Source organism: Nerophis ophidion, linkage group LG03 (assembly GCF_033978795.1).
Source record: "Nerophis ophidion isolate RoL-2023_Sa linkage group LG03, RoL_Noph_v1.0, whole genome shotgun sequence".
In the NCBI taxonomy this organism is placed as follows: domain Eukaryota; kingdom Metazoa; phylum Chordata; class Actinopteri; order Syngnathiformes; family Syngnathidae; genus Nerophis; species Nerophis ophidion.
In genome coordinates, this window is record NC_084613.1 from 84,828,736 (window position 1) to 84,839,482 (window position 10,747).

A 10,747-nucleotide genomic window follows, 5' to 3' on the forward strand; every position below is an offset into this window, starting at 1 on the left:
TTGTAAAATTATGTGGCGGTCCGCGCACCACATAAATTTATGTGGTGGACCGTGGACCATACCCTAACCCTAACCCTGACCACATAAAATTATTTGGCGAACCGTTGACCCCACCCTGACCCTAACCCCAACCCTAACCTTAACACATAAGATTATATGGTGGACCTTGTAAAATTGTGTGGCGGACCGCGCACCACATAAAATTATGTGGTGGACCGTGGACTATACTCTAACCCTAACCCTGACCACACAAAATTATGTAGCGGACTTTGTAAAATTATGTGGCAGGCCCCATAAAATAATGTAGCAAACCACATAAATTATGTGGCGGGCCGCGGACCACTTACAATTATGAGGCAGGCCACATGAAATAATGTAGCGGATCACATAAAAAAAATTGTGGCAGACCGTGGACCACACCCTAACCCTAACCCTGACCACATAAGATTATGTGGCGGACCTTGTAAAATTATGTGGTGGACCCTGGAACCACACCCTTACCCCAACCCTAACCCTGACTATATGTCACCACTCACATCCACACCACTCTCATGTCACCACCCACATCCACACGACTCTCATGTTACTACCCACATCCACACCACTCTCGTGTCACTACCCACATCCACACCACTCTCATGTCACCACCCACATCCACACGACTCTCATGTTACTACCCACATCCACACCACTCTCGTGTCACTACCCACATCCACACCACTCTCGTGTCACTACCCACATCCACACCACTCTCGTGTCACTACCCACATCCACACCACTCTCGTCTCACTACCCACATCCACACCACTCTCATGTCACCACCCACATCCACACCACTCTCATGTCATTACCCACATCCACACCACTCTCATGTCACTACCCACATCCACACCACTCTCATGTCACTACCCACATCCACACCACTCTCGTGTCACTACCCACATCCACACCACTCTCGTGTCACTACCCACATCCACACCACTCTCATGTCACTACCCACATCCACACCACTCTCATATCACTACCCACATCCACACCACTCTCATGTCACTACCCACATCCACACCACTCTCATGTCACTACCCACATCCACACCACTCTCATGTCACTACCCACATCCGCACCACTCTCATGTCACTACCCACACCCACACCACTCTCATGTCACTACCCACATCCGCACCACTCTCATGTCACCACCCACATCCACACCACTCTCATGTCACTACCCACATCCACACCACTCTCATGTCACTACCCACATCCACACCACTCTCATGTCACTACCCACATCCACACCACTCTCATGTCACTACCCACATCCACACCACTCTCATGTCACTACCCACATCCACACCACTCTCATGTCACTACCCACATCCACACCACTCTCATGTCACCACCCACATCCACACCACTCTCATGTCACTACCCACATCCACACCACTCTCATGTCACTACCCACATCCGCACCACTCTCATGTCACTACCCACACCCACACCACTCTCATGTCACCACCCACATCCACACCACTCTCATGTCACTACCCACATCCACACCACTCTCATGTCACTACCCACATCCACACCACTCTCATGTCACTACCCACATCCACACCACTCTCATGTCACTACCCACATCCACACCACTCTCATGTCACTACCCACATCCACACCACTCTCATGTCACTACCCACATCCACACCACTCTCATGCCACTACCCACATCTACACCACTCTCATGTCACCACCCACATCCACACCACTCTCATGTCACCACCCACATCCACACCACTCTCATGTCACTACCCACATCCACACCACTCTCATGTCACTACCCACATCCACACCACTCTCATGTCACTACCCACATCCACACCACTCTCATATCACTACCCACATCCACACCACTCTGTCACCACCCACATCCACACCACTCTCATGTCACTACCCACATCCACACCACTCTCGTGTCACTACCCACATCCACACCATACTCATGTCACTACCCACATCCACACCACTCTCATGTCACTACCCACATCCACACCACTCTCATGTCACCACCCACATCCACACCACTCTCATGTCACCACCCACATCCACACCACTCTCATGTCACCACCCACATCCACACCACTCTCATGTCACCACCTACATCCACACCACTCTCATGTCACCACCCACATCCACACCACTCTCATGTCACCACCCACATCCACACCACTCTCATGTCACCACCCACATCCACACCACTCTCATGTCACTACCCACATCCACACCACTCTCATGTCACTACCCACATCCACACCACTCTCATGTCACCACCCACATCCACACCACTCTCATGTCACCACCCACATCCACACCACTCTCATGTCACCACCCACATCCAAACCACTCTCATGCACTACCCACATCCACACCACTCTCGTGTCACTACCCACATCCACACCACTCTCGTGTCACTACCCACATCCACACCACTCTCGTGTCACCACCCACATCCACACCACTCTCATGTCACCACCCACATCCACACCACTCTCATGTCACCACCCACATCCACACCACTCTCATGTCACTACCCACATCCACACCACTCTCATGTCACCACCCACATCCACACCACTCTCATGTCACTACCCACATCCACACCACTCTCATGTCACTACCCACATCCACACCACTCTCATGTCACTACCCACATCCACACCACTCTCATGTCACCACCCACATCCACACCACTCTCATGTCACCACCCACATCCACACCACTCATGTCACTACCCACATCCACACCACTCTCATGTCACTACCCACATCCACACCACTGTCGTGTCACCACCCACATCCACACCACTGTCGTGTCACCACCCACATCCACACCACTGTCGTGTCACCACCCACATCCACACCACTCTCATGTCACTACCCACATCCACACCACTATGTCACCACCCACATCCACACCACTCTCATGTCACTACCCACATCCACACCACTCTCATGCACTACCCACATCCACACCACTCTTGTGTCACTACCCACATCCACACCACTCTCATGTCACTACCCACATCCACACCACTCTCATGTCACCACCCACATCCACACCACTCTCATGTCACCACCCACATCCACACCACTCTCATGTCACCACCCACATCCACACCACTCTGTCACCACCCACATCCACACCACTCTCATGTCACTACCCACATCCACACCACTCTCATGCACTACCCACATCCACACCACTCTCATGTCACTACCCACATCCACACCACTCTCATGTCACTACCCACATCCACACCACTCTCATGTCACCACCCACATCCACACCACTCTCATGTCACCACCCACATCCACACCACTCATGTCACTACCCACATCCACACCACTCTCATGTCACTACCCACATCCACACCACTGTCGTGTCACCACCCACATCCACACCACTGTCGTGTCACCACCCACATCCACACCACTGTCGTGTCACCACCCACATCCACACCACTCTCGTGTCACTACCCACATCCACACCACTCTGTCACCACCCACATCCACACCACTCTCATGTCACTACCCACATCCACACCACTCTCATGCACTACCCACATCCACACCACTCTCGTGTCACTACCCACATCCACACCACTCTCGTGTCACTACCCACATCCACACCACTCTCATGTCACCACCCACATCCACACCACTTTCATGTCACTACCCACATCCACACCACTCTCATGTCACTACCCACATCCACACCACTCTCATGTCACTACCCACATCCACACCACTCTCATGTCACCACCCACATCCACACCACTCTCATGTCACCACCCACATCCACACCACTCTCATGTCACCACCCACATCCACACCACTCTCATGTCACTACCCACATCCACACCACTGTCATGTCACCACCCACATCCACACCACTGTCGTGTCACCACCCACATCCACACCACTGTCGTGTCACCACCCACATCCACACCACTCTCGTGTCACCACCCACATCCACACCACTCTCGTGTCACCACCCACATCACCACCACTCTCATGTCACCACCCACATCCACACCACTCTCATGTCACTACCCACATCCACACCACTCTCATGTCACTACCCACATCCACACCACTGTCGTGTCACCACCCACATCCACACCACTGTCGTGTCACCACCCACATCCACACCACTCTCGTGTCACCACCCACATCCACACCACTCTCGTGTCACCACCCACATCCACACCACTCTCATGTCACTACCCACATCCACACCACTCTCATTTCACTACCCACATCCACACCACTGTCGTGTCACCACCCACATCCACACCACTGTCGTGTCACCACCCACATCCACACCACTCTCGTGTCACCACCCACATCCACACCACTCTCGTGTCACCACCCACATCCACACCACTCTCGTGTCACCACCCACATCTACACCACTCTCATGTCACCACCCACATCCACACCACTCTCATGTCACTACCCACATCCGCACCACTCTCATGTCACTACCCACATCCACACCACTCTCATGTCACTACCCACATCCACACCACTCTCATGTCACTACCCACATCCACACCACTCTCATGTCACTACCCACATCCACACCACTCTCATGTCACTACCCACATCCACACCACTCTCATGTCACTACCCACATCCACACCACTCTCATGCCACTACCCACATCCACACCACTCTCATGTCACTACCCACATCCACACCACTCTCATGTCACTACCCACATCCACACCACTCTCATGCCACTACCCACATCCACACCACTCTCATGTCACTACCCACATCCACACCACTCTCATGTCACTACCTACATCCACACCACTCTCATGTCACTACCCACATCCACACCACTCTCATGTCACTACCCACATCCACACCACTCTCATGTCACCACCCACATCCACACCACTCTCATGTCACCACCCACATCCACACCACTCTCATGTCACCACCCACATCCACACCACTCTCATGTCACCACCCACATCCACACCACTCTCATGTCACCACCCACATCCACACCACTCTCATGTCACTACCCACATCCACACCACTCTCATGTCACTACCCACATCCACACCACTCTCATGTCACCACCCACATCCACACCACTCTCATGTCACCACCCACATCCACACCACTCTCATGTCACCACCCACATCCACACCACTCTCATGCACTACCCACATCCACACCACTCTCGTGTCACTACCCACATCCACACCACTCTCGTGTCACTACCCACATCCACACCACTCTCATGTCACCACCCACATCCACACCACTCTCATGTCACCACCCACATCCACACCACTCTCATGTCACTACCCACATCCACACCACTCTCATATCACTACCCACATCCATACCACTCTCATGTCACTACCCACATCCACACCACTCTCATGTCACTACCCACATCCGCACCACTCTCATGTCACCACCCACATCCACACCACTCTCATGTCACTACCCACACATCCACACCACTCTCATGCCACTACCCACATCCACACCACTCTCATGTCACTACCCACATCCACACCACTCTCATGTCACTACCTACATCCACACCACTCTCATGTCACTACCCACATCCACACCACTCTCATGTCACTACCCACATCCACACCACTCTCATGTCACCACCCACATCCACACCACTCTCATGTCACTACCCACATCCACACCACTCTCATGTCACTACCCACATCCACACCACTCTCATGTCACTACACACATCCACACCACTCTCATGTCACTACCCACATCCACACCACTCTCATGTCACTACCCGCATCCACACCACTCTCATGTCACTACCCACATCCACACCACTCTCGTGTCACTAGCCGCATCCACACCACTCTCGTGTCACTACCCACATCCACACCACTCTGTCACTACCCACATCCACACCACTCTCATATCACTACCCACATCCATACCACTCTCATGTCACTACCCACATCCACACCACTCTCATGTCACTACCCACATCCGCACCACTCTCATGTCACCACCCACATCCACACCACTCTCATGTCACTACCCACACATCCACACCACTCTCATGCCACTACCCACATCCACACCACTCTGTCACTACCCACATCCACACCACTCTGTCACTACCCACATCCACACCACTCTCATATCACTACCCACATCCACACCACTCTCATGTCACTACCCACATCCACACCACTCTGTCACTACCCACATCCACACCACTCTCATATCACTACCCACATCCACACCACTCTCATGTCACTACCCACATCCACACCACTCTCATGTCACTACCCACATCCACACCACTCTCATGTCACTACCCACATCCGCACCACTCTCATGTCACTACCCACATCCACACCACTCTCATGTCACTACCCACACATCCACACCACTCTCATGCCACTACCCACATCCACACCACTCTCATGTCACTACCCACATCCATACCACTCTCATGTCACTACCCACATCCACACCACTCTCATGTCACTACCCACATCCACACCACTCTCATGTCACTACCCACATCCACACCACTCTCATGTCATTACGTAGGCGGTAGATGTCAGGAACAATGTTTGTGTTGATCACAATATGCAAACAACAACGGAAGGCAGGGTGCAGGTAAAAAGGAATCTAATGCTTAAACCAAACATAAACAAAAGGTGAGTGCCGCTCAGAAAAGGCATTGAAGCTGAGGGGAGGCTGTGAAGAAGGAAACTAAAACTAAACTGGTTGCAGAGCAAACAAAAACAGAATGCTGGACGACAGCAAAGACTTACAGCGTGTGGAGCAGAAAGCGTCCACAAAGTACATCGGAGCATGACATGACAATCAACAATGTCCCCGCGAAGGGAGTAGCGCTCAAAGGAAGACATGAAAGTTCTACAAGAAAATGCCAAAAAAAACAGGAAATGCCTTCAAAATAAGAGCGCAAGAGTTAAATCTTTTTAAAGTTTTCTTAATGTAATTTCAATGAAAAACAAATGTCTGCCTCGGCTCATGAAAGGTGGAACGACACTGGCTCTTTGTTGGGGTCCCGACCTCGCTGTGGGAGTGGGAGCAAATGGAAGCGCTGACGAGGAACAGGTGTGCAGCAGGAAAGGAGAGAAGAGTGAGTTTTACCTGGCGGGGGTTTAGGTTCCGGCTTGACTCGTCTGTAGCCTCATAACATCCAGAATGTTCCTTCCGTCTCATTCATTCTCCTTCATCTGCTTCTTGCCTGCCTGCCTGCCTGCCTGTGCTGCCTCTGAGCCCGCTGCACACTTCACTCTACTGGTGACACACACACACACACACACACACACACACACACACACACACACACACACACACACACACACACACACGCTCCTCCCGACTTCCATTCACCAGCACATCTTCCTTTAAAGGGCCCAAAAAGGGATCAGGTTTCTTGCAGGACTCAACCCCCGGCACACACACACACACACACACACACACACACATACACACACACACACACACACACACACACACACACTACCCCCCACTCGTATGCAGACAGGAGCTTCAGGATATCACATTAGGCCAGTTCGGCATAGCTATGGTCCCCCGGATAGAGATATATATATATATATATATATATATATATATATATATATATATATATATATATATATATATATATATATATATATATATATATATATATATATATATATATATATGGCCTGTCAACAAGGCTGTGGGACGTCATAAGTTAAAGCGGAACAACAACATTACAACAGAGCCTCACAAGCAAATGTTGTACAACAATGCTGTGGGACGTCAAAAGCAAATATGTCAGAACAACTCTGTGGGACATCAAAAGCCAAACTGTTACAACACTACGGGCGGTCATTAGCAAAGATGAGACAACAAAGCTGTGGGACGTCATAAGTAGAAGCGGAACAACAACATTACAACAGGCCCTCACAAGCAAATGTTATAGAACAATGCTGTGGGACGTCAAAAGCAAATATTTCAGAACAACTCTGTGGGACATCATAAGCAAAACTGGTTCCAACACTATGGGCTGTCATGAGCAAAAGTGGTACAACACTACGGGCTGTCATAAGCAAAGACAGGACAACAAGGCTGTGGGACGTCATAAGTAGAAGCGGAACAACAACATTACAACAGGCCCTCACAAGCAAATGTTGTACAACAATGCTGTGGGACGTCAAAAGCAAATATGTCGGAACAACTCTGTGGGACATCAAAAGCCAAACTGGTACGATACTACGGGCTGTCATTAGCAAAGATGAGACAACAAGGCTGTGGGACGTCATAAGTAGAAGCGGAACAACAACATTACAACAGAGCCTCACAAGCAAATGTTGTGCAACAATGCTGTGGGACGTCAGAAGCAAATATGTCAGTACAGCCCTGTGGGACATCATAAGCAAAACTGGTTCCAACACTATGGGTTGTCATGAGCAAAAGTGGTACAACATTACGGGCTGTCAAAAGCAAAGACAGGACAACAAGGCTGTGGGACGTCATAAGTAGAAGCGGAACAACAACGTTACAACAGGCCATAACAAGCAAAGGTGGTACAACAATGCTGTGGAACGTCAAAAGCAAATATGTCGGAACAACTCTGTGGGACATCAAAAGCCAAACTGGTACGACACTACGGGCTGTCATTAGCAAAGATGAGACAACAAGGCTGTGGGACGTCATAAGTAGAAGCGGAACAACAACATTACAACAGAGCCTCACAAGCAAATGTTGTGCAACAATGCTGTGGGACGTCAAAAGCAAATATGTCAGAACAACTCTGTGGGACATCAAAAGCCAAACTGTTACGACACTATGGGTTGTCATAAGGAAAACTGGTACAACACTACGGGCTGTCATAAGCAAAGACAGGACAACAAGGCTGTGGGACGTCATAAGTAGAAGCGGAACAATAACATTAGAACAGGCCGTCACAAGCAAAGGTGGTACAACAATGCTGTGGAATGTCAAAAGCAAATATGCCAGAACAACTCTGTGGGACATCATAAGCAAAACTGGTTCCAACACTATGGGCTGTCATGAGCAAAACTGGTACATTATTACTGGCTGTCATAAGCAAAGACAGGACAACAGGGCTGTGGGACGTCATTAGATAAAGCGGAACAACAACATCACAACAGAGCCTCACAAGCAAATGTTGTGCAACAATGCTGTGGGACGTCAAAAGCAAATATGTCAGAACAACTCTGTGGGACATCAAAAGCCAAACTGGTACGACACTATGGGCTGTCATAAAGAAAACTGGTACAACACTACGGGCGGTCATTAGCAAAGATGAGACAACAAGGCTGTGGGACGTCATAAGTAGAAGCGGAACAACAACATTACAACAGACCCTCACAAGCAAATGTTGTAGAACAATGCTGTGGGACGTCAAAAGCAAATATGTCAGAACAACTCTGTGGGACATCAAAAGCCAAACTGGTACGACACTATGGGCTGTCATAAGGAAAACTGGTACAACACTACGGGCGGTCATTAGCAAAGATGAGTAAACAAGGCTGTGGGACGTCATAAGTAGAAGCGGAACAACAACATTACAACAGGCCCTCACAAGCAAATGTTATAGAACAATGCTGTGGGACTTCAAAAGCAAATATGTCAGAACAACTCTGTGGGACATCAAAAGCCAAACTGTTACAACACTACGGGCTGTCATTAGCAAAGATGAGACAACAAGGCTGTGGGACGTCATAAGTAGAAGCGGAACAACAACATTACAACAGAGCCTCACAAGCAAATGTTGTGCAACAATGCTGTGGGACGTCAAAAGCAAATATGTCAGAACAACTCTGTGGGACATCAAAAGCCAAACTGTTACGACACTATGGGCTGTCATAAGGAAAACTGGTACAACACTACGGGCTGTCATAAGCAAAGACAGGACAACAAGGCTGTGGGACGTCATATGTTAAAGCGGAAGGACAACACTATAACGGGCCCCCACAAACAAAGGTGGTACAACAATGCTGTGGAGCGTCAAAAGCAAATATGTTACAACAAGGCTGCGGGACATCATAAGCAACACTGGTACAACACTATGGGCTGTCATAAGCAAAACTGGTACAACACAATGGGATGCCATAAGCAAAGATGAGACAACAAGGCTGTGGGACATAATAGTCAGAGCAGAACAACAACATTACAACAGGCCCCCACAAGGAAAGATGGTACAACAATGCTGTGGAACGTCAAAAGCAAATATGTCACAACAAGGCTGTGGGTTGTCATATGCAAAACGGGTACAACACTATGGGCGGTCATAAGCAAAACTGGGAGAACACTACAAGCTGTCACAAGCAAAGATGGGACAACAAGGCTGTGGGACGTCATAAGCAAAACTGATACAAAATGATGTGCTGTCGTAAGCTAAACTGGCACAACACTATGGGCTGTAATAAGCAAAGATGGTACAACAATGCTGTGGAGCGTCAAAAGCAAATATGTTACAACAAGGCTGCGGGACATCATAAGCAACACTGGTACAACACTATGGGCTGTCATAAGCAAAATTGGTACAACACAATGGGATGTCATCAGCAAAGATGAGACAACAAGGCTGTGGGACATAATAGTCAGAGCAGAACAACAACATTACAACAGGCCCTCACAAGCAAAGGTGGTTCAACAATGCTGTGGAACGTCAAAAGC

The 10,747-nt window shown here is 49.6% G+C and overlaps 1 protein-coding gene across 3 annotated transcripts in view; it reads right to left on the minus strand.

Annotated features, from left to right (window-relative positions):
• plekhh1 (pleckstrin homology domain containing, family H (with MyTH4 domain) member 1) overlaps positions 1-7,427 on the minus strand; it is a 103,873-nt gene extending 96,446 nt beyond the window's left edge. For 2 of the 3 annotated variants that reach the window (XM_061896252.1, XM_061896249.1), the window contains exon 1: positions 7,199-7,427. The gene's annotated coding sequence lies outside the window, so the exon portion shown is untranslated. The remainder of the gene's footprint in view (positions 1-7,198) is intronic. The other variant, XM_061896251.1, reaches the window with a different exon arrangement.
• Between the last annotated feature and the right edge of the window lie 3,320 nt (positions 7,428-10,747).